This window comes from Balearica regulorum, chromosome 2, assembly GCF_011004875.1.
Source record: "Balearica regulorum gibbericeps isolate bBalReg1 chromosome 2, bBalReg1.pri, whole genome shotgun sequence".
In the NCBI taxonomy this organism is placed as follows: Eukaryota; Metazoa; Chordata; class Aves; order Gruiformes; family Gruidae; genus Balearica; species Balearica regulorum.
The window spans coordinates 44,264,486-44,291,081 of record NC_046185.1 but is presented as its reverse complement, the minus strand read 5'-3'; positions in this window follow the sequence as shown (position 1 = coordinate 44,291,081).

Below are 26,596 nucleotides of genomic sequence, written 5' to 3'. Positions count from 1 at the left end.
AGAAGAAATTATTAATCTAGGAAGACACTACTTAAGTTATCTATGAGCAGTCAACAGTGTAGCTTTTTTAGTCATTTTTCAAGCTGTTCTTTCCCACAGCAACCTGATCAGCTATCTTTTCCTATGTTACACAAACACAGCTAAATCTTCATCTACAAGTTTAGCCTATGATTTTTTGGAGATACCTTCACTGAATTATCTAGATCCTCATAAAATCTGTCAGTAATATTACAAAAAATTTAACTTTCATATCAGCTTCAGTTAAGGAAACATTAAGTAGTCACTTTTAGTCTCAAAGTCAGATTTCTGGTAATACATATATACAGAAGTGACTGCCTTAAAATTTATCTCATCTGAAAGATATATTTCATTTCAGATTTCTATATTAATATTACATTTTGCAAGACATTTTCAATATGTACTCTACACCTCCCTAGTCTCTCAAATTTTTTTGGCTTAGCTTGTTTTATGTGATATTTTTGCTGTGTAACTGACTTGCTGTTGTAGCACAGTGAATCAATGATAGAGTATGTGACAACTGAGGATCTTTTTTTTTCCATTTTCAGCAACCGGTGATAGTGACACTATCCTTAAAAAGGGCTCCTTTGATGTGCAAGTTAAAGATGCCTCTGTCACTGCAAGTCAATGGCCAACAGCCATCATTTCTTCATCATTTGTATGTAGGTGTGACATCCTCCATCTGTCTCTGTTGCCAGTTACCGAGCAATCACAGGATTTAGGGAAAACATGTAGGTAGATGGAAGAAAAACATAAGACCTGTACAAAGGATGGATTACTCTCTCATCCTCACTGATCGCCGTATTAACTGGTGGATGGAAATACAACTAACAGACAGAAGAAAAGGATTCAGAGCAGTGAGGGGGACAAATGAAATAATCCCACACAGACCTCAATGCTGGCCAAATTGATCTCAGTCACATGCTGAAGTTGTGCTTGTGAGGTTCACATGTGAGGCTGTCCACCATGTGAAAACCTATTTTTCCTACCACTGAAGACTACTGCAAGACAGATTTTAAAATAAGGTATCGGACTGCTTACTGGCTTTGGCTAAAGAGACTAACCAAGCTCTGTCTGTACTAGTTCTTATAGAGAAGAACAACTAATTCCAACTAGTTCACAATCTCCCCTTCCACATTATTCAATACCGTAACCACAAATTTCCTCAAAGTGCTTTTCTTGCTCAGTACCCAGAGAACACCTCAACAGCACCAGACCCTCTTCATGTGCAATTTCCTATGTTGTCATTAAAATCAAGCAACACATGTTGTATTTTAATTTAGGACTTCAACCCAGTTAAAATTAGTCAAAACTAGCAGTTAATGATGTCTAATTCTCTTTTTCCTGTAAATTCAATGATGCTTTTACCATTTTATCTAGGGAGCAGATTGAACTCCCCCATTAGTGAAGGAGTAAAGTGAATATAGGAGGTTGTATGTACATGCTTTGGTTGTGGGAAGGACCCAATGATGTCTTATAAAATAAGAAACAGGACCAGTGTCTTTAAGTAAAAAGATGTTTAAATAAAATAAAATAAATGGATATTGTGGGAAACTCTGAAAAAAAAAACTTTCTACAAATATGCTCATTTTACTCTCTTAACATTCATTAATCCAGTATTTGCAGTTTTCTGGCATTTGCTTTTCTTATTTTTCAAATAATTTTACAGTAAAATCAAGAGGTTTTATATATTTTCATTTGGATATATTAGTCTACAGGAAAAAGAAAAAATATTACAGGAAACAAAATATTTTATTTCTAAAATATCAAAAAAGGGCACAAATGACATTGTCTTACACTGTTTATTCATAAGTGAAATGTAATGTTTTTTCTTTCCGTTTCAGCTAGGAGCAATTACTCAGAATTTAAGTATGCTTCCTGAGATTAACTTTTAGAGGAATGCAGCAGCAGCACTATTTTATATTTGTAAAAAAAATCATATAAGCAACCAAGTGTGACACTTTGAGCTCTGTTCTGCCTACCACATTTGATGAATTTATCACTGCATAATTTTAGTGTTCAACATTGAAGAAATTATTTGGTTTTGTAAGGAGCAGATATGAAGACTGATTCAAATGCAACACAAATGAAACCAAGTTGTTCCTAACATCTGGGTAAAAAGTATCAGAAATGTGTTAACAATTAAAAAACCCACAACACTTGCAAAGATGGAACAATGCATTGTCATTAAATAATATGTGCAGACATATTAGGAAAGAAGATGGGTGGAGAAGCAGAAAGCTGCAGATCTTCCATCTGTCACCGCTCAGAACCACTCTAGGAGGTGCCAGGTGGGGCTCACAGTAACCTGCAGCCTCTTTTGCCTGTGAGGCCTTCAGAAGTCACAGGTGATCTAGCAGCAAGGAATGGTGTTTCAGCAGACAAAAGGAGCAGCTGGTTTGCGTAATGGATCTTACAATGAATGACACCAGTGGAATCCCCCAGCAGCTTAGGGGCGGTGTGGTTGGTCCTTCCAAAGATCAGAGCCAGACATTAGGAAATTAGTGGCTAAATCCATTGGTTGAACCTAGGAAGGTCATGGATAGGGAAACCCAGTTTATCTGCTTCCAGTATGGAAATCCTGTTGAGAACAGAAGTGATGAAAATCCCAAGATGCTGTCCTATTTCTTTGCAAATGCAGATGATCGTAAAGCTAAACAGAAAACTGATCTAGAGCTTGGTGGACACTGTCATTGAACAAGTCTTTTGAAGAGCTTGCTGTGAGACCACAGATGTGGATTTCTCTTCCATCAGAAAACTGATGGACCGCTCCTGCAGATCTAACAAATCAGAAAAAGGCTGCAGCTACGAAGAAATTATAGTAATAGGAAAAAGTAGTAGGTAGAAGGCCTGGCACAAGGAGTTCCACCCTACCAGGGGCCTAACAGGCGAGAATGGCTTCAGTGACAGAAAATAATTGAAGATTCTAGGTAGGCTATGCATCTATACATAATAAGATTTGAACAGAGGGGTCCTGAATCTTCAGTAAGTGCATTCAGAGACAGGAGGCTTATGTATAGAGAGAAACTATTCCTGAGCTAGTATTTGCAGACAACTGCTGTCTCCTGTCTCATGTCCACAAGGACATGTAGTTAGTTATTGACCGGTTTGGATGTTCTGCAAAGCTCTTCAGACCTACAGTTCCTCTAAGAGAAGCATGAATTTAGTGAAGACCAGATAAGGCTGACTCTCCAGCGTTCACAGATACATGCAATTCAGGGTAATGAAAAATCCCCTTGATTATCTGCATTTCAGATGCAACCCTGCAGATGCAAGGGTAGATGATGGTGGTACGGTATATCGGCTTGGCTAGTAATCAGGTAACGTCTAGTGAAGGGATATGATTATGATACCCAAGGGAGGGCTGTCACATAACACTTGTCTCTACTGTGCCTCACAGTTGGGAGATTTAGGCTGCATATCCTTGATAGGCATAACCTTGCTATTATGTGCTTCCATCAGCTCAGTCCCCGGGCTCTTCCGTGATTAACTGAATAATTCCATTTGCAGGACATGATACCTAGCTCTGCAGTTCTGGGGCACTGTGCATTACTGGTACTGAAGTCACGATAAATACAGCTGAATGGTCATGTAGCTTGTCTACATGATGACACAACCCCTCAGGTCATTATTTGCAGAGGGCTCCAATCAGAAAATCAAACATTACAATAACCTTAAAGCTAATCTTATCACGTAACAAACAGACTTTTGTGGCAGAAGATTATTTCTCTGTCCTGGCAAACTTGGATAGTATCTCTATTGTTGCACTGAACTGCTGCTATGAACTCTATAAAGCAAAAGAAAGAAAAGCAAATAAAGAATAAGCACTCAGTAATATCCTGCCTCATCTGTGGTATACCTCTGTACCAACCTCTGCTCTCACCTTAAAAATTTATAAAATTTCTTTTACAAAAAAAGAGATACTGAAGCTTTTATAGGAGTTTTGAGAAGATACTTCATCGTTGCACTGACTGGCAGCAGGGAAAACAACTTAGAAAACTGCTTTTTCATGGAGTAGGTGAGCAATAATCTATCAGGAACAAATTGTGATACTGCCACAGCAAATGCAGGGGAAAAAATTTCAGAACCGTCACACAGCTAATTCAAATTGAAGGGTATTAAACAGGATTTGCCCACAACTAGCTTGCACATTTTCTATACTGCATTCTTAAAAATATTCCTTCAAGATGTGCAGCTATGAGGCTAAATTGATGAAACTCTTTCAGATATCACAAAAGAAAAGAAAAAAAAAAATTGCATGGGATGTGAAACATGATTGCCAAACATACTGCCAAGATTTTCAAATTTCAATCATATATTTTAATATTAAATTCAGGGTTGAAAATACACGCATTCCTTCACAAAAATGCCTGTATGAAGTTTCATCATTGCAATTTGAGTATCTGATCTTCAAAAGTGCTAAGTATTCAACAGCATTAAAGGTGAATGAAAAAGGAAGATATTCAAACCATACATGAGTATTTGCATATGGACTTCAACATTCTTTCTTCTCAAGCCCAAGCTCACTCAGTTACACATTCAGGATGGATATTTTATTGTTGAAGTTTTTACTGCAAACCAGAAATGGCAAATTGCAAATGGCTGAAAGGAAAAAAAGAATTTTTGCTTTTTCTACTTAGTCATGAATATGCCATCATAATCTCTTTTCTTTTTACTGTTATGAACAAGCCTTTTCTGCCTTTTCTAGATATGAAAGTGTTGTTGGTTTTTTTTTTTTTTTTAATTTATGAAATGATAAATTTTCTCCTCAGGTCTTCATTCTCCTCCTGCAGAAATCTGATTGGTAGGATTACCCACCCCAGAAACTATCCCTGTTAGAATCCAGCTGTATGACGCAGAATATGCTTCCTTTCTGCATAATCATGTTAATATGAGCACAGAATGCGTAGTCTTGCTATGTCGTGTGAGAAGTTATACAGGTGATCTATCTTTCTATACAGGGTTTACAAAGGCATGATTATTTTCTATAGAAATACTTTAAAATTCTTCTTAACCATTAGGATTATATATGTTGACAGTTAGAAAAGGGTGCTTTTGATTCTCAAATGTCTGTTTGAATTTTGCCACTAATTTGATGTGACTACAGCTAAACTGCGAGGTTCATTTCATGCATTTCTGTAATAGGCACAAAAATGTAAGAGAGGCAACCTCATGATTTCATAAGATAAATATCCAATACTAAATCGTTCTTTGTTATCATGATATCACGTCTGTTGATTGTTAGGTTCACAAACCTTCAAAAACTTGAAAATTGCAAGTGCTAACGTGTTGCATACTTTTCCATTTGCCTGGCATTTGTTTTGCTGTTCTACTGATACAGAAGGCAACATTTCTTGTGCAATAGTAGCCTGTCCTTTTTCCCACACCCGCTGCACAGCGCCGATGAAGTCAGCAGGAGTGGGACGTGCCACACAGCTACAGGCTGCCAGCCATGGGCTCCTACAGCCGGGGCTGCATTTATTACACCCTGTTTTACAGGAGGCATCGCTTTGCTGGGAACAACTTCCGCTTCCAGTAGAGCAGGAGCTCAGGTAACATGAGATGCGACATTTTTCAGAGGAAACAGTTCTCCTTTTTATCAAGCATCTTGATACTAGCAAACAAAGCTAGCAAGCTCGTTCCAAAATGAAGCTCGCAGGCTGAGAGGAAGAGCATTTACAATATGGAATTGATCCATTTTAAATGTTCTAGTTGGCAAATGTGTTAGAGGGAAAAAAAAAAAAAAGAAAAAAATAAATATCAGAGTCTGCAACAGATAATCTGGCATGAATCAGGAACAATATTTTGTAGGTGGGCCCAGCACAAAGCAAGGTCCATTAGGCTCAAAGGACACTGCAACAGAACAATGGAAGCAGACAGGAAGTCTGCACTAATAAATATGTCCATTGGGTCAGTGCCACTGCCTAGCATGGCATAGATACATACAGAAGGATTATACACTAAATGGTGCAAACACGGTCCAGTCCATCTGTCATAAGCATTAAGTCCAAAGGCCACAGGTGCAGATGACACTAAAAAGTAAAAATTACACCCAGAGAGAGACCACTTCATGTAATATGGAGAAGAAAAAAAAAAAAAAAACGCCAGCAAAACAAAACAAAACAAAATCCAGTGATTTGTTTCCAATCAATAAATGTTCTCAGAATGTCCTTGGCAATCTCTGCTTCTTCCTTTCCCTCTGTCATTGTACATGCATAACATACATTTTATTTCACAAAAAGTACTTTGAGCATTCAGGACTAGTTTTTATTCAGCTAAATAAATTTAATTGATTTTTCAGAAAAAAAGGGAAATAATTTAAAGTAAGAGTCAGTCCATTGTGTGTTGAGAATACGATATATTTTCCCTTTGGAGATGGAATCTGTTAAGTTCCAGTTATATCTTGCTTGAGGAATGTTCCCATAGTAAAAAGCTTAATAAAAAGGAGGAGAATGTGCTTCTCTCTCTCGTAGTCCAGGTAAACAGAAAGGAAAGTTGCATCCTGTTAAGTTCCAGAAAGAAGTAAAGAATTTCTGCTCTTTAGTCATTTTACATATCTGGTTTCTCGTACTGAAATATCTTTAACATGCTCTCTAGATCTCTGTAGATTATGTATATAACAATGTCTACACACCTCAGAAAACACATTATAGAAGGGTTTCATCTGTCATAGTTTTCTCCTTTCACAATCACTACAGGCTAGTAACCAAATATCCAGGGCTAAATGGGACAAGACCACCAAAAAAAAGAGCCTAAGAACAGTCCATCCAAGTGAAATGAATCCCCAGATAAAACACTGGCACTCCAAATTTTATCTTTAGTTACCAAATCAACTTTATCTCAAACCTGTGGAAATAAGAATTTCAAGTTTTTCAGCCATTCTTTGATGCATTTGTAGAACTTGTACAAGCACTTTTCAGGTTGTCAGCTGATTAAATGATGCTAATTCTTTAGCAGTACATTCAAAAGAGTTTTAAAACTATAACCAAAAGCAATACATTTTTGATGGAGTGTCAGATAGTGTCAGATCAAAAGAAACAAAAGCCAGCCAAGAATATCATCATATTCCAATCGTATAATTCCATTGAAATTCTTGTCAACCCTAGTGTTGTTTCAGAAACAGAAGTAGTTTTATTCATACAAAAATCTCTGGAACTTTTTTTCGCTACAAGAACAAGCATTATCTTTTCCTCTTTAGTCAGCATTGTCCATTGTGCCTCATTCACTTCACTCATGAAATCTGACCTCCAGAAATCACTGAATAAACCTGATGCCTTTGTGATAGCACTAGCCATAAGATTATATAAACAGGTGAATAAGATATGCTGCATTTTGTCTTTCTTCTGGACAGATTTTTTCTAACTGGGCAGCAGACGCTATAATCACAGAAATTATTACACATGCTATTTCTTTGTTGTACTTGCAGTCAACTACTGTAAAGATTTAATAATACAGAAATGAGTCAACTGAATGTTTTTTCCAAAATATTAAAGAATCATTCAAAAATCCCAAGTTCTACAGTTTTTCATTTTTAAGAGATACATACCCATTAAGCAAGTGTTTGAGTAGGATCTCTACAAGAGATCATAGAACCATAGAATGGTTTGGGTTGGAAGGGACCTCAAAGATCACCTAGTTCCAACCCCCCTGCCATGGGCAGGGACACCCTCCACTAAACTGGGTTTCTCAAAGCCCCATCCAACCTGGCCTTGAACACTTCCAGGGATGGGGCATCCACAGCTTCTCTGGAAAACCTGTTCCAGTGCCTCACCACTCTAACAGTAAAGAATTTTTTCCTTATGTTTTATCTAAATCTTCCTTCAGCTTAAAGCCATTACCCCTTGTCCTGTCACTACATGCCTTTGTAAACAGTCCCTCTTGAGCTTTCTTGTAGGCCCTCTTCAGGGACTGGAAGGCTGCTATAAGGTCTTCCTGAAGCCTTCTCTTCTCCAGGCTGAACAATCCCAACTCTCTCAGCCTGTCCTCATAGGAGAGGTGCTCCAGCCCTCTGATCAGCTTCGTGACCCTCCTCTGGACTCGCTCCAACAGCTCCATGTCTCTGCTGTACTGGGGCCCCCAGAGCTGGACGCAGTACTCCAGGTGGGGTCTCACAAGAGTGGAGTAGAGGGGCAGGATCACCTCCCTCGACCTGCTGGTCACGCCTCTTTTGATGCAGCCCAAGATACATTTGGCATTCTGGGCTGCAAGCGCACACTGCTGGCTCATGTTGAACTTCTCATCAACCAATACGCTCAAGTCCTTCTCCTCAGGGAGACCTTGCTTTGACATATATCAAGCCAGCAAATTCTCATACAACCACCACAGGAATAAGTAAATGTGACACCATACCCAGCCTTGCAGCAAGGCTTACTTATCACAGTCACTGCTGTGACACCTGCTCTTGCAATGTGAGATTACTTATTTCCCATTAGCTTGAAACTTGGGCAGAGTGTGCTTCCTTTTCCATTCACTCACTGTAATTCCCAAGTAGCCATTCCCTGACAGACAGGTTCCTGTGCCAGCCTGTATGGAAGGAATCTAAAGAGGTTTCAACCATCCATCACTAGCAGTCATCACCCATGCTTTTATCTCCTATTCCCTCCACGACGATAGTGGCAATACACGTGGTCTTGGCTGCTCTGAGGTCCTCCAAAGCTGTGTAATTGTGTCCTCATTCCCTCTGCAGATCTGCATCATAGTATCACCACCGCTTTGTGGTCTGAAGCAGGCAGGATCAGGAATGATTGAAAACGTCAGAGGGAAACTGCACTCCTATTAATTTCCAGGTTGCATCTTGTCCTAGATGCCATGCTGGGCTGGTGATCACATAGTCATGGAAAGCACGTATCTAGCGTCCTGAAGTATGGCTGTCCCACTGTACTGCTAGTATTTAAATTCAATGTTTAAAACAGAAGAGTCATATGAATATGTTACCATTTTTCTGAAAGTGAAGATGCTACATAGTTACACCAATTATTATTAAATTAATTGGTTTACTGTCTATCTTTTCTGCTACTGTACACCAATAGCAGCAACTAAGGATGATGCTCCTTAGGGCTGAGGAAAGCAAAGAGGCTGATACCTGGGCCCTGCCTGGAGTTAAAGCTAACTGAACAGGACATGCTAACACTACCTATGTAAACATGAATAGAAAATGAGAAATTATTGAGAGAAAACAAAGTGAGAAGCTAATAAACTTCATAGATAGTGCACTGAAAAATGGCTGGATTTCACAAGCAGTTCAGGGAGAGCTATGTGATCAATGACCAAACCTCACAGATAGTTGAAGGGGAGCACTGGGGACCTTCTGGTGGTCATGCAAGACCAACACTGCCCAGGCAACTGTAGCAGAAATTGCATGCAAGGCCACAAGTACATCAGCAATGGTATCAGAAATACTGGCAAAGGGATATAGCAAAGCTGGGACGAGTGCGGAGAAAGAAATTGGGGCAGGCTGGTTTTTGGGAGGAGACTGAAGCAGGAAAGAGTTACCCAGAGAGGTGAAAAGGAACATCAAAAAGTAGAAAAGGAAAAAGGAAAGAAATAGAAAAAGTGATTAAAAGTTATGCAAGTCCTGTGAGCAGTGCTGCCTGAGGGTAGCTGCTGGGTAGTCCTGCATTTGATGAGCACAGCTTGAGTCAGGACAACAAACCAAACTTGTAAACATATAACGCATATATCAAACTTCCTTCTGCAATCAGGGTGGGGGAGAGGTGCTTTCCCTGGGCTAACAGGAGAACACCGGTATGGGACAGATTGAACATCCTGGTACCACGCTGTTGGTGTCCATTCCAGGGCTGATCACATTGGTATCCTCCTAATATCTTCCCGAGTATAAATCCATACAGTACAAGACTGATTACAATATATTCCACGTTCCCAAGTAAAGTATTTTCTACCAATTACCCAACAGCACCCCTGAACCCTATCCTTGTCTGTTTAGCCCACTGTCCTCACTGTTGATCATGTTGATTTGGCATAAGGAAAAGATAGGCTTACTAATATCTGCTAATCACTCTCTTTATTCTACTATTTTAACTTCCAAACCAAAATGCATCAGATTTTTTATGACTTCCTTGACACACTTCTTTCTTCCTAAGCAAAAATATTCACATCAAATTTCAGGGGGAAAGAACAAAACCAGAACATAAGCATCATCAAACTAAACCAAGGCACGGTTCAGAATCCATAGGTCATTGGTTCCCTACCAGCAGCATTCACCGTCCTTACCAAACACTTGTACTCAATAAATTTCCAGCATCCCAGGAGTGATAGCAAGGACTGGTCCACAGGAAGGATCCTCCCAGCAGGCAGAGGAGGTTCAGAGACCTGATAAGCCATCAGACTACATCTGGAATGCCAATTTTTTATATTTTCCATTATTACACATGTGAAAATAATATTTTGCCCTTACAAAGTACTGCATCACTACATCTACTGCCTAACTGCAAGGGAAACTCTTGCAACATTTAGAGATTCATTAGAGCTCCTTAACAGCCCAAACTCACCTGATGCATGGGAATGTGTGAGCTTCCTTAGGAGGCAGGAGGCATCATCCACTTACAAGAAAAATGTTATTTCAAAAGTTGCAACACTATTATTTTCTCAGGAATTCTCTGCCTAAACATGATTATTTCCCCCCCCCCCCCCCACAGGAATCCCTTCTCCAGATTAAACAAGCCCTGCTTTCTCAGAGTCTTCACAGGGCATATGTTCCTGCCTCCAACCATCTTGGTAGCTCTCCAGTGAACTTGCTCCAGTTGATCAACATCTGTCTTGTAAGGGGACACCCAGAACTGGATGTAATGTTCTAGATGTGGCCTAATTAGTACCAAGTAAAGGGAAATAACAACTTCCTTTGATCTACTAGCTATTCTGCTGTTGATACAGTCCAGTTCTTTGTTAGCCTTCATCACTGTGAGCACACAACATTTAACCCACTGTCCACCAAGATACTTAGGAGTTATTAAACAGGATGGGTTCCTCCACAGACTCCTGAGGAACTCCACATATCACACTGATTGAGGCAAAGTATGAACCATTAGTCTTTGAGTCCAATGATCCATCTAACTTTCTGCTCATCTAGTAATCCAACCATCTACTCCATAACAACCCTGCTTGGATATGAGGATGTTGTAGGAGATGATTGTGCCAAAAACCTTGCTAAAGTCAAAGCATATAACATCCCCTGCTCCCCTTAACTACAAATCCAGTCAACACGGTCATCTCATCATAGAATGCAGTTGGGTTGGTCAAGAATTAAAATCCATGCTACTCCAAATCACTTTTGTGCAAGAAAACTTTATGTAAGCGTACCAGGTATAAGCATTCACATTCTCTGGTCATCTTTACCACTAACATTAAGCTACCAGAAAGTCTTTACTCATACTTTTTCTCTGAAGTAGTATAAATCTGCTAGCAAAATGGAATAATTTTGACACATGAAATCACATGATTAACACTTCTATAGGAGTACTACTAATAAAATTATTACTGAGAAAAATAGATAAAATATTGCTGTGAGTCAGGTTCATGGGAAATGACATGTGTTTCTGCTTCGTGCTGTTTAAAGCCACAGCTAATATTACTTAAGAGTTTTATCGATATTCCATATTTAATTTTAATTAAACATTTTCTTAGGTTTAACATCTTAATTCCTGGAACCAAATCAATGTCAATATGAACTTGCTGAGATCATAAAAAATATTAATGAGCTCCCAACTAGTATTTTCCTGCAGAAATGTCTTAATAGTCTGTATATATTCATATACATATATACATAGATATAAAATATGAATGTATTAGTAAAAATACAATACACGTAAACACAGATAAAAAGTTTTCAGAGAGGCATATTTCCTCTTCTGGGCCAACATAAAATCCCCAAAGAATAGTCAAATAATGTGGTCAAATAACATTGCTAATCATTGTATTTTTACAGCATTGGGAAAACCTAGTGCATACAACTGAAACTGAGATTTGCCTTTAGAGCACAAAAGGAGAAAGTAAGACTATGTATTTGTTAAATATTTTCTATTCTGTGAAGCCTATTCTTAATAACATATACTACAGAAGATCTTTTTGATGTATTATAATTTGTTCATGAAAGAGTTATTCTTTAGAGGTAGAGCCAAACATAAGATACACTTTTAGAAGAGATTTGTTAAAAACATAAAGGTCTTCAGAAACGACTTTGCTTGTAAACATAATCATGAATATATACTACAGAAACTGAATTCACATTTATTTGGTTTACAGTTAAGGTGACAGTGTGAATATTGACCTCTCAGAAATACATAAGAGAAATGATTGATAGATTTTCTATGAAAATTAATTGATTTTCAGTTTCTAGAAAGCCTTAACCCCATCTCTACCTCAGGTTTAAGGTTGACATTATAAAGGCTACAGGTCCTCAGCCTCAGGCCACCCCATACAACCAGTTTTTTTCTATTACTGGGATATCTAAGACACTCAAGACTTGGGTTTAGCATCCTGTTGATTTCAGCGAGGCTTAAAGAATATCAAGGAGAGATTGGAATCTAAAGTTTGTTCTTGACATATGAGAAAGTGAGGAAATGAAAAATAAAAGCCTAGTATTGACTCGAGCTACACAGTGAAAAGGACAGGTAACATTCCCAATAGAACACCAGGATAAAGTGAAAAAACCAAACAAACACAGCTATACCATCCATTCTAATACAATCAGGGAAAAGCATCGTTTCTGATCCTCCAAGTACCTTAGAAGCCAATTTGCTCCATAGACATGCATCACTAAAATGGTAAAACCACCAAAAATGAAACCATTATATTGATGTTTTCTTGTGATATAGAGTACATTTCCCAGAATTATACCTATTCCTTAGGCTGTCCTTTTATTCCTGAAATGGGTGAAAAATCTATCTTTTTTCTCCCTGTGGAATGTTTGAATTTACAATTTATTTGCCTACATTTATCATCCTAATTTATTTGCTCTGATTTATTTTAGGTTATTTTTCAATCTGCAAATTGATAACATATTAACAGGTAAGGAACCTTAATTAACTCAATTTCTGGTGCAAATGCCACAGTTTCCTTGTTTATATGAAGAGATTTTCACTAGTACTGCTATCTCAATTACTGATCACCACTGACTGAATTAGTAGTATTTCCATCTGGACACAAGCCCACAACTTTTTGACACATGTTTAAAGAGAACACACAGCTTTACAGTTAAGTGACAGATACCTCCATATCAAGTAATGCAAAAATTTTGGAAGTCACCCCTATGTACACATACACTAAGAATGGACAAATTTATCTCTGACTTAAAAAACAACCAAACATAAAACCCAGTTATATAATGATAGGATAATTTAACTCTGCATAGCTACTTTGCAGGGAAGAATTTTCAAAAACCAGCAAAGAAATAAATCAAAGACATCAGAAAAGACGGACAAAATGAGAATATAATGTTACTATACCTGTAAGAATGTATGAATGTAACACCACAATCAAGAAAATATCAAACATTAATCTACCAAGAGACTGAGAACTTCAGTGATAAGATAGACCTTCTGTTCCTTAATCATGAACAGCTCTGCTTTAATCTTCTGTCTTTTGTCTGGATACAGATAAGAACAGCAAACTTCTAGCATAACATTATACTTGACTGAACTACACGTTTCCAGCAACATTATTTTGGTCGCTGAATTTTGGGGGTTTGTATCCCATATGTTACAGAAAAAAAAGCAGACCAGATGTTCATGAAATTTAACATGTAAACAACCTTTACTGAAGCAATAGAAATACTTGGACTTTTGGACTTCAGCATTGACTAGCTAAAACCAGAGCATTTAGTACGACAAGAACCAACTTAACTTCAACCTTTGCACTAGTTTTCAGGAAAAGTATTTGAAGAGGAGACCTCCCTCCCAACAACAACTAATGAAAAATATCAGTTACTGTAAATGAGCAGTTCTGCTGTGGCTCAGCAAAATATGACTTCTTACACCCTTTTTACCCCACAAAAGATGAGAGAGAAGTGAAAAAGGCAATAGGAAAATATTGTGTGCCAAAATGGTATGGACATCAGAAGTTTACCTGGGGAAAGAAGGTGGGTTTGACTTTCAGATTCAAGCCTATTTTCTCAAAATGCAATCAAAGCCATGACTGAAGTCAATATGAGAAGTTGTTTCTCTACTTCCCTTTAAAAGGAAGAAGAACTGAACTGAATTGAATGGAGTTGACTCCAAGCCTTTGGTAGGAAATTTGGACTCAAAATGGAAATTGTCATTTAACATGCCATCGCTCACATGCCATACTGTTAGACTGGATTATTTCTAAGTTTCCTTTGTCTCAGGAAAAAAAAAAAAAAAAAAAGTTGAAACAAGCTTGTGGAGCTCCTGGTCTCACCACTGATTCATATATCAAGACTTCCACTTACTTTGTCAAAACCAGGATTTTACACTACACCTGTAAAGGGAGATCTTTTGCAAGATCTGTGACATGATGTTACAGTGACAAAAGTGTGGAAAAAACATATCATGGGTCAGATATGCAACAGCAGTTTGTGACCCTCCCTTACCTCAGTCTATACTGTTGATAGCTGTTAGAGTTATCAGAGGATCCCTCCCTGGCAGTCATCCTCTCCCACAGCCCTCTGAACTGTGTTCACACTTATGCCGTCTGATTCTATGGCATACAACAGGAGTGCCCATGAGAAAGAGTTTCAGAGTGTCTGTGCAGTACTTGTCACTTTTAAGTGCACGATAAAGCACATAAAAGGAAAGTACAGTTTCCAATGCCTCCATTATCAATTTAAAGAAGACTGTGAAAAGTAAGCAGAACAAGTGAAGAGGATTTTCAAAAATTTTCCCCATTTGTATAGTTCTATTATCTCTGAATATACCGCAAAATTTCTCCCTAAGCTCATAGACAGCATATGTAAGTCAGTATTGAAATCAAAACAGAACATACCATCTTTATCTGGTGAATAATTTTTTTGGTAAATCTTTAATATTCATCATTTACAATTTAATAGCAAGGTAGTTTTCAAAGTACTTAGCTAAAATGCAAGGAAACAGAATGGGGACAGGCAGGTTGCTCTTTCTAGATCTACAGAAAGCAGTTTGAAAAGAAGCTTTTGCAGCTAATATATATTGAAGGATCTTTTCATGCACTGACTATACGCGATGATTCTTTTCCTTGCTTTAAATCACAAAAGGAAACCACGAGCAAACAATGGCTTTAAAAGGTGAAACAAAAGATAATTCAACTTTATATACAGAGTCTGTCTGCCTCTCCCTCTCTCCCTCTCTCTTTCTCTGTATATATGTGCATATACACAAAGACAAGACCTTTCAAACAACACTTAATGGTAATTATTCGAACTTGTTACCTAAAATGAGAAAAATTCTTTTGTTACTCTACCTTCAAGTATGTAAAAACTTGATTCCTAAAAGTTATCTTTTTTCCTGCTAATTTTTTTCAAGATAATGATCAGCTATCATTTATCACTGCAATATATGTAATAAGTATTACACATTGGTTTCAATAATGATTCCACAAAATAAGGTTTCCAGCATCCCTCTGTAAGCCATAACATGCTGCAAAATGCATGTTGTTGCTTAAATTACTCTTTAAGCAGTCTGTCATTATCATATTATCCCAAGTATTTTTAATCTGTCTTTTGAAGAGGACAGGAATAAGCTACCGTAAGCCTTTACTATATTTTAAAGGAAAAGTTAAAGATCGAAAGTAGAGCATAAATACATAAAGCTTTGGCACTCCACTTCCGTTTCAGCACTCTGTACTGACCTCTACTGGTTTATCAATCGTAGCTTTCATAAATATTAACCAGTTCACTTTTATTGAACTCTCACCCTCTCTTGTTCAAATTCCCGTAAACTGTATTCCACCTTACCAACTTCTCCCTGGCTGAAGGTCAAGAAGTGCTCAAGCTTCCAACTACTAGTGGCAGTTTACCTGTAGTGGGTGAGACACTATGAAAAATCATCAGTTAAAACCCCCTAACAGTACATATACTGCTGTAGAAAGATATTAAAATCAGAAAACTCTATCTTAACACTTTGGGTGTATTTTTTATGACTGAATAATTTATCACATTTGTTTTATTCAACTGCTGTCTCAAGTCTGCATCATTAGCTGTTTGGTATATAACATCTGGGTTTGTATTGTACAATACCCAGCATGTGACCCATGATGAGGACCAGAAATATTACTGCAATGCAAATACAAAAGTTGTGAATACAAATTCATCATCTCCAATCTTCCTCATTTGACAGACTTCTGCTTCAGACAACACATTTGGCTCTAGAAGCTTCTTCAGAAGAAATATTTGCTCTAATTAGGACAGAGTTTGCAGCTTATCTACCACACACCAGTGGATCAAAGTACAGTAGCAAGTTTCACATTATAAAAGTATCACTGTAAACGCTTTGTCAAGCCAAAGTCATTATCCTGCCTTACTGGGAGCAGCGATGCACTCACTGCATCTTTTATACTGCTAAATGAAGTTCAACCCATTCGCTTTCTAACTGATCACAAGAAAAAAAAACACATCTCCAGTTCTTTATGTGCCTTACAGTAAAAAGCAACTCTAGTTAGTCAGAAGTAAATGAACAAACTTTTCCATCCTCATTTACCAAAGAACACTTTCAATGTCAGCAGCACTAAAAACTTTCCAATTTTAAAGACCTATTTTTAGATTTCTTTGTTATGCAAGTCTTTAAGTATGAATAACGGTTTTACATATCGTGAGAACTTTATTTCCTCTCACTGCTCTATCAGTGACTCCAAACAATATATTTATTTTTTTTTTTTGGTAAGTCACCTGTACTGGTTGGAAAAAAGTGATTGTTGACCACAAAAGCAATGAAGCTTTGCTGTTCTGTTGGTAAACTATAGTAAAGCAGATCACATATTGTTAATTCAATTTCAGAACAGCAAGATGCCTATTATTCATGAAGATATTTTGTGTAATAATGCATTTTTCTTTCTTTTTTTCATAAAAACCTCTTTAGATCCTGAATATAAAAAAATGACTTAGATATTCAGCATGAATCTATAATATTTTTATACTCTATAAATAAATATCTGAAACACATCCCTTTAAAAAAAAAAAAAAATCATCTTCCCCGACTTCTTGAACACTCAGATTTCTCTCCCTTCTTTTACCGCCGCTGAACCTTGCATCGTTTCATCTGCAGGCTGTCAGCGCTTAGAACCACGGGCAACACACTAAAGAAACCCCGAAGAGCCTCTAGCAAGCAGGGCTTCCCCCCACGGCGGCGGAAAGGTGCCGGGTCCCCCCGCCGCCGGCGGCCGCGTTCCCCCGGGCGCTGACCAGCAGAGGGAGGAGAGGGGGTGCCCGCACCGCCCCGCATCCCCCAGGGTACCACAGCCCCCTTTGCTCTACGTCCCAGCAAAACTGCCAGCGGCGGCCCCAGTTTTAACGCCTGTGATGAAAAGACACACATGATCTTACCCAGAAAATGCACTGATACCAGTTTGGTTTTTGTTTTTGTTTTTGTTTTTTTTCTTTCTTACCTTTACCTGTCGCCTGATGTTGCTGGGTTTGCCACCGCTCCGGTTCTCGCACTGCTGCTTCTAGGACTTGGATGAACAACTGGATCTGATCTGCTTATTCTGTTCTGTATTAAAAAGAAAACATTTTGATGTTCTGTCACTAGAACTGGGCCTTTGCTCAACACATTAGAGCAACTACATAATCGTTCTGAGATTTGCGAATCAGCGCCTTTTTCCGTAAGCGGGAAATAGAAAATCTTATTAAGACTTCCTATAACTTACGAAGGAGTGAAAGACATTGATTTTCACTGAACGAGGTGTTGATTGGATCACCGTGAAACCATCTTCTTTCCAAGAGGCATTTTAAAGCAGTACTTTTGGTCAGCTCTGTGCAAAATATTCCACAACAGCCCAAATAACTTTTTTCCTTACCTCTAGTATCCCAGTGAGGTCACATTCTGTTAAAAACATCCTGTCAAGCTTGGTACAAAAGGGCTCCAAAGAATCAGAATGCAGAAGCTATGCAACTTGCTGACTAACTTTGCTCTGTGTTATTTACCAACCACACAAAGAAAATGCTGTCTATTCAAAACACAGTTCAAAACTCTCTTCACAGAAAGTGAGTGAACAAACAGTCCCATGTCCGATGCTGTAGTCACATCTCCCATGAGGCCCGGTGATAGCTCTGGGGCATGGGACGGAGTGACACCACCAGCAGTCACTACAAGGCACTTTTGTAAACAAGTTGTGTGTGTGTGCAGAGGAGAAGGAGGAGGAGGAGGAGGCGGCGGGTGTTACTTTTCCTCTGTCTTAACATTAAGCTATATTTGCTTTATCATCTCAGAACTTCAGGCCTGCTTACTCTACCGGGTGCATTTGCTCTAGTACTTGCATGATATTTTCCTCACTATAACCTTTGTTTTCTTCCAGAAGGGATCTGAAAGGAACATCTGCAATTAGTGTGGGATCTAGATTTGGAACCCTGGAGCCAGGTTAAGCAGCAGAAGCTAATTCAGAGTCTTCCAGACCCACCACAGACACAAAGGAACTCAGTGGCTTACCCTACTTCACACCCAGCAAAATTCAAAACACCTGTGGCAAGTCTTTTACTTCAGATTCATTAAAGAAATAATAGGCCTCAGATATAAAAGCCATGCCCAAGTTTCAAGTGCTCAGTATTCCCAAAGTGGGAATTCTGACCAAATATATGACTTTGCCTCATTATACAACTGAAATCTTAAAGGAATTTGGGCTGGCTCTAAAATCAGAGGAACTTGAGATTTTGCAGATTTCAAGTATTCCCAAAATCATAAACCTTCTCCACCCACTTTCATTAATTTGAACCCATCTATTCTTTGGAAACTCTTACCCCACTAGTCGCAATGCCACACTTTGGCAGAGGAGCAGAAATTTCTTCAGGTCTCTATAGGAAGAGAAGTACCATATAGATCCAGCCCTTCCAGTACTGGCTGCTGGCCTCTGCTAACACCAAGACACTCCAGTGCTTTTCTTTATACTTACAGTAAATCACAGACAACAACTACTTCCAGATGTGGAAAGATGAAAAATTGTCCTCATTGATTTCTCATTGATCTCTTTGTAATTTCATTTTTTAGCTGTCAGACCAGCATTGGAATCCTTTTTCTGCCACCCAATCCAACCCATCCTTCTTTCTTATCTATATTGCAGCCCTTGCCATGATCGCACTTTTATTGTTTTTTTTCACAACTTTCTAGTAAATATTTTTTCTTATGCTTTCAAAGGTCTAAAATACAGGTGTTAGAAAACACCTATCATGTATGTTTGTGAGAGGATAATGTGAGACATGATGACATTATGTTGTAAAATAAACACTAGTCTGCTTTTCCTCTTGTGGGGTCTGGTTCTGCAGCGTAAATGTATATTCCGATCTCATCCCTAGTGAAAACCTTTAGAAGTTTTCACAGGTTTGTGACATAGGTTCTTTGAAATCTTTATTCCATGAATAAGGATCGTTCCAGATATGACATAAAGGATATTCAACTGCTGATATACTTTAACAACTGATTCATGACCGATAATTTGGTAACAAAAGTATAGCTTTTTAAAAAGTTTTCTAGAAATACACAAAAGCTTAAACTACCTAGCTATATTTCTTTTATCAATACTTGAAAATAATGCCTTTAAAATATTAAAGATGAATGATCTTGCAAGTAGAATTGTCTAAGTATCCCTGAGGATTTTTAAAACAAATGTAATTGCTTCTCAGTACCCAACAAACATCCCATCTCTGGTCAGAGTCTGCAGTTGTGCTTTGTCAGGCAGTACCATTCTCCAAAAGTAATCACTTAGAGAGATCAAGTGAATCTTCACTTCTGCATAACAGCTGAAGATACTACGACAGCTGGTCTTACTTTTTAATGTAGACTTTAAAAAGCATCAGAGCCAATAGGAAACTGTTCACTGATCTTTGTATATTTGTTTTATTTTTATTTCAAGTTTACATTAGAAGATCTTCTCATCTCATTAAAATTAGTAACATATTATAGAACAGTATATGTATATTCTTCCTCTTTCCCAATAACCTCACTGTTCCACTGAATTATCTATATCTCAGGAACACATAATCTGCCTACTAAAACACTGCAGTATACAGGAGGTTAGTTATTTTCACAGTATCACCATGAGGTCAGAAAGTTCGTAATCTCTGCTTTATGGACTGGGAAGACCTCAGTTAGGTCTTACTTTTAAGTCTTTTCTGAGCTCTAGTACCTATTTTTGAATAGGTCAGAGCCAGCATGCAGAAGGCTGTGTGCAAGAGCAAGATCCACAGAACATTTAGCCTCCTAAGTCCAAATATCTGACTGATTTTCTCTTCTCTATTATTGATCCTGTACCTAGATTTTAAAAGGTACACCTTGCTTTTATAGGGAATCTACCAAACTATGTGAGTTAAAGGAGTCGAGCATTTTAGAATTGCGTTCAGATCATACTACTTTTCCATACTTTTTTGTTTGTTTGGGGTTTTTTTGTTACAATCAGCAATACCATTGCAAAAAGAGCAATAACTGAAAATGTCACTGTGTTATGGAGACAGTTTCGTGTTCTTTTTTTTATGCTGTGGGTACATTTCTGTTCCGGTGGCTTTGATGCGCCTGCGATTATGTGTGCGAGAAGCTCTGTAATTTGCAACCTGACATTCCATGTCCCACACATAAAATGGCACCCATTGAAGGGCACCCATTAGGCACTGTCCTTCCTTTGGAGCCTGATTGGAGATGAATACCTTTGCCTTGATTTTCTGAGGTCTGAACTGTCCGTGGCTCCATTCAACTTAACGAGGATTATCAGATTGTTTTATTTATGAGTCTCAAAACTGAAACAGCAAAGTCACACTCAGATTGTCAGAAGTTGTCCCTATCTACCTCTTGCAATCTATTAATTCTTTAACAATACCAACAGCAGTCTATATGTGTGCTTTTCAAAAATGACTGTATATTTCTATTTCATGAAGAAAGAGGGTTAGAAAGTTTAAGTTTTGATGTTGATTCGCCAAATGTAGATCATATGGGAGCTAAATATGAACATAATAATGTATTTAATGGCAAAGACTCTTCTCTCCCTCCCCAACAGCCCCACCAGGGAAATGAGACCAAGCAGGTTGATTCTAATTCTGCAGACAGAGGAGCGCTTGCTGCAGTCGCCAGCCTGCTGCAGAATTCTCTGTGGATAACAGGCAGAGTTGGCAAACAAAAGTGGAAGAGGGTAGAAAGAAAGAAACAAAATGCTTTTTCTGGCTATTCACAAAATATACCCAGCACTTAAAACACCAAATCTAAATGCACAAAAAAACCCTGGGCAAGCCATACAAAAAACCATTTAGTTAGATGTCTAATAACTCCAGGAGCAATGTTGGATACCAACTCATCGCATGCTCCCATCAGGTGGTTTAAAAAAAAATAAAACAAAAGAAGATTTTAAAAATCCCATGCTTCCTCCTTTTCCATGTAATTACCATGAGTTACAGCTGGGGGTGATGCTGCAGAGAGGGGTGGAGGGAGTGAGGTGAATTTGAAACAGATAAAAGCTGGGTAAACCACTCCAGTAGTCAGGCTCATGCAAAAGTACTTAACCAGAAACAAATGCTGCTGATGCTTTTGTTCTGGTCTTTCACTGAAGCTTATTCTGGCCCTCTGATGTGCCTCCTATAGGTTGCCTCTGCCAGGCAACTGTGCATGTGTTCACAGTCCCAACTGCTAGCACCACATTTATTTATTTATTTTCAACCCAAATAAACTCCTAATGGCTTAACATAAAACATTTGGATTTTTTTTTTTTTTTTTTTTGAGGCACACTAAATAATAAAAAAGCCAGAAGCACAATAGGCCATAAGGGAATGAAAAGGATGATTGTTCAAAGCCCTATTAAAAGGTTTGTTGCTTTATTTATATATATTTTTAACAACACAATTTCAAAGCCTTTTAAAGAAGACTCCTCCTCCCCAGTTGCCTGCCAAGATAGTACTTAGCTGAGGGAGGGAGTGACTGCTCTTTAAAAGATGATGGTATCTATTAGAGAGCAAGGGAAAGAGAAATATATAAAAAGGCTTTCCCAAAAACAGTTGTCCAGAAGGGCCAATGAAAAGAAACAAAAGGTATGAGATGTGGATTAAATGGAAAGAAGATGGGAACATTAAAATAGAGAGAGCTGAGAGAGAGAAGAGATTTTTAAAGCAGAAACGAGTCTGTTAAGGTCCTTTTAGTTACCCTATTATACTAACCATGCTCCATATTTAGGCATCTGTCAGGTAGTAACTGTGAAGCACTTCACAAAAATTAACTCTGACAGCCCTTTTTCATGAGGTAGGTGAGGGACAGAGACCTACTCACAAGCAAGTAGAGACCAGGTCATACAGCTGGTTTCCACAGAAGACCAGACAACTCTTTCACAGCACACCATGTTACAAAGCAACAGGCACAGAAAGGTTATTCTTCCCCTTGGTGTGCTGCGTTATTTCATTGCAGGCATCAAGTGACTTGTCTGGCTGGAAGACATGTCATGTGCAGTTGAAATATCAGAGATAAAGCTGAGGTCCATGTTCCTTTCTCATAGAAGCAAATATTACAGTCTAGGTCTCACTCTTAGGAAAACTCCTCCACAATCCTCCTATTGTTTGAGACCCTGTTCCCTCAAAATGCTGTCAGCAATCCATCACAGATATGATCGCAAACCCCCAGATTACTTGTGCAAAGCTGAGTAAAAGCCACCAAATAAGGTTCTGCATTCCCAGCAGGGAGCCAGTGCAGTCATCACTGGTGGTATGTCCATGGTGACCTCTCTTGCTAGAGACATGGTCTGTAGTTTGCTCTGGCTGGAGTTTTTCACAGCTCATGACACCACTCCTAGAAATCAGGAATGACGTAACCCTCTTTTGGGTACGAGAAGTCTCCTGTGTAGTTAAGGAGGAAGTGTGAAGAGCTCTACCTTTCCTGGTGGATTACAGAAAGCTACCTCAGCTTGCACTGTCTGAGCCATTGGGCTCCGAGGCAGCCTACATCACTTTAGTGATGCAGAAGCCTTTGGTATTCCCATTTGTTAAGACCAAGAAAGAAACTAGTGCAAGAAGATATTTTCATTGTAGTTTATCTGCAACAACCAAAACAACGCTCCTGAGGGAAGCTGTATAAGAAACACCTGTATTTCAGAACTTAAATTTCATCCTGTGAAACTCAAGGTAACTTTAGTGTTCATTTATATGTTTCTGATATGAAACACCTGCTTCAGTGGAAATCTCCAAATAAACTCTACTGAAAAAATTTCAAGGACTCCTAGGTGCTCAAACTGAGTCACTAACCTTAGTATAAATACTCTAGATTAAGGTGCAGATAGGTTCTTCAGAGATTATAATTTTCCCTACCAGGCTATTGTCGCCTGGGTTTGATTTTGTAAATCTCTCAGGTGCTGAGTTTGCATATACGAGGTGGAAAAGACTTTGAAAAGTGGTGTAAAATGCCTCTTTCTGCATGATACAGCTCTGAAGGTGCTAGCACACTGACACAGTTCTGAGATCAAACCAAGGCAAACTGCAAACCTAGCATCTTATTTCAGTGAAACACAGTTTGCTGGGCCTGTCCATAAAATAAATAAATAAATAAATAAATAAATAATCCGTTACTTTATTTATCCTGTGGAGCCAAACAGTGCAATCTCTCCTAAAGGAATCTATGAAAAGGCCTGAAATAACCCAAGGTTAAGTATCTTATACTAACAGACTTCTATTGAAAGGAATATTGCTTGTACACCAGTCCCGTTGAATTTTCTGTCCTGTATTATGCCATTAATCTGGTGAAACAGTGACTAAAACGTGATACGCGCAGTGAGACCAAGCAACTCTTCAAAAAACGTGTTATACTTAGCAGAAAGAGTACCAGTCCCTCTCCTGCTTGGGTGGGGTGTACTCCCTGTTCAAGCACTGACCCTGCTTATGAGACTTCGAAAGACTACAGCTGAACAGACAACAGCAACGACTGCAGCCACAGGCATGAGCTTCCTAGAAGAGAGTATCAAAAGTGCGCTCTCTCACCGCTGTAAAGATTCACTTTCTTCAGTGGTGCTTCAGCATGCTTTTAAATACAAGGCTGTGTGCGACACACAGTACATGATTTTCCCCTTTATTTTCCAGATAGGCTACTTAAACCCATTAGATGTCTCCAACGAATTCTGTGGGTAGCGAGTGGTTGTGGTGAAGGTGGTCATTTCAGAAATCCTCATTTTGAGACGCAGTTTGCTTGAACTAATCGTAATCTAATTAAAACACAATATGGGAACTGCATTTTGAAGTGCCATTAGCAGAGGAGAGATCATCTTGCTATGGGTAATCAGAGAGTCCCTGAGGATGAAGGGGCCAACATCCGACTTACTAGACATACAGAAAACTCTCATGAGTTTTGCAGAGTGCTGAGATGTGAGGGTGATGCTGTTTTCTTCAGCTAAAGAGAGAGCCATCGCTTTCAGGGTTGAGAAGAACTTGGGCTGCCACCCAGTGGAGGCAGGTACCAATTTTATATAAATTCCTTCACAGTAGGAGAGCCAGCTCTGTAGCTCTCCAAGTAATAGCAGAAAAAGTAACCCCTTAATGGTGCTATTGATTCTTGCACAGCAGTTAGTCTGGATCAACATATTTCTTCTAGAAGTTCAAACATGGCTTTTCTAAATGCTAACCAAGGATCTTAGAGTCAGGCTGAAATTTTGTCTGCACATCTGGAGTAATAGTTTCTGTAGGACAAAATTAGACTGTTGAATAAACTTCCTAAACAAATAATGTCAATATACTTGCTGTATTATGGTTTCAGCCATAACTTAACTTTTCTTCTACATTTTCTTTGGCAGTCTTATTGCAATTTATGACCAAATATGTGGCTTTTACACAGATGGGATCACTTGCACTGTAATTTTACTAGCAAAAAATCCGCTGCCTTATGGAAATAAACAGCAAGAACAGAGAACATTCCTATAAAACATGAAGATCAGAGTTGAAGTAATGACAAGGCAGATGAGAAAGAAATGTTAATCCCCATGGATTGACAATTAAAGAAAATTAGGCACAGTTCAACATCTAGACTGATATATAAGTGATACATAATTTTTTTTCTCTAATAGCTCCCATCTGGCATACTGTCCTGCTCCAAGAACTAGCATAAGCCCACTTCCTGACTGGTTTTCTTTTTAGGCATATTTTACTGCATTTCAAATAGTATTTCAAACATCTTTCTTGTGTACAAGAATCAGAAAGTGGAACTTACCAGGGAAAAAGTACAAGGAACTAGTCTCTAACCAAACTGTGAATGGGGACAAATTGACAGTATCAAGATTTCCACGCAAGACATTACAACTGCTTATTTCAATCTATATTTTGTCTTCTCATAATCAAAATGGTGTTTTCTGACATATTTTATAGATGGAAAGAAAGAGAAAGAAGTTATCATAAGAATACTTGTAATAGCTGCTGAGTATTCAGGCTTACAATAGCCCTGAGATAACTATGATATCCTCAGAAAACAAGAGTTCTGTTCCCTAAAACACCTAAACTGTTCACAGTATAGCTCACAATTACTCCATGATCTCATGCTAACTTAGGTATTATCCTGTCTCTCTTACCTGCAGTGCCCCATCCTGGAAAACCCAATTCTCAGACCAGGTATATCAGATTTTATGGAATGTTTCTCACGACGTGGTATTTTTTTTTCATCTTTGACAAATGTGCAAATCCTTTCTGTCTGACTGCAAAGAAGATCATTTTCCTTGTAGGCATTAGTCTTGTTTTCAAATCTTCACTTTATTTGACTTAGAGCAAGTGATGCTTAGATTTCTGAAATGCCCGTAACTACCAGACTAAGAATCCTGTACTTGGTCATTAGCTGCCTCTTCTGTTAAAAGCTATTCTACTTACGATAATTATTCACCAAAAAGATGACATTTGTCTACTTTATAGCTGTATGGTTAAGGCATTCACCTGGGACACAGAAACTTCAGAGTCTTGTCTGTGTTGTAGTAAGACAGAGTGTTTTGAAGCTCATCTCCCATTCTTTCGGGGGTGCCTCTTATTTCATGTAGTTAGAAAACCAGCATCACAAAGCTAGAAAAGGTTCCCAGGAGCATCCCTTCTGGGTCAGGTTACGGAATATGAGGACCCATCTTTTCTCAGGCTATAACAGAAGAGGTGAGTCCTTAGGACTGCAGCTAGAGAAAGAGAGAGAGAGAACTCTGGCTCGAAGTGAAAGGACCTTTTCCCTTGTTTGCTGTGCAGTTTCTAAAGTCTGGAGCAAAATAGTACCCTAAAGACTTTCTTTGCTATTTTGAAATGGGAGACTAAAACTCTGTGACTGCACTGGCCACTCTGAATATGTGATTTTTTCTGTCCTAATCATTGACCTACAAGTACAGATGTTATTTAGGGGTCTAAGAGTTTGCTGCTGCTGAATTCTGCATTCTGATCAGCCTCATGTTTGAAGGACAGGTCTGTGCCGTCACTTCCTTCTGAACTATACTTCCTGATTGCACGACAGCTTCAACA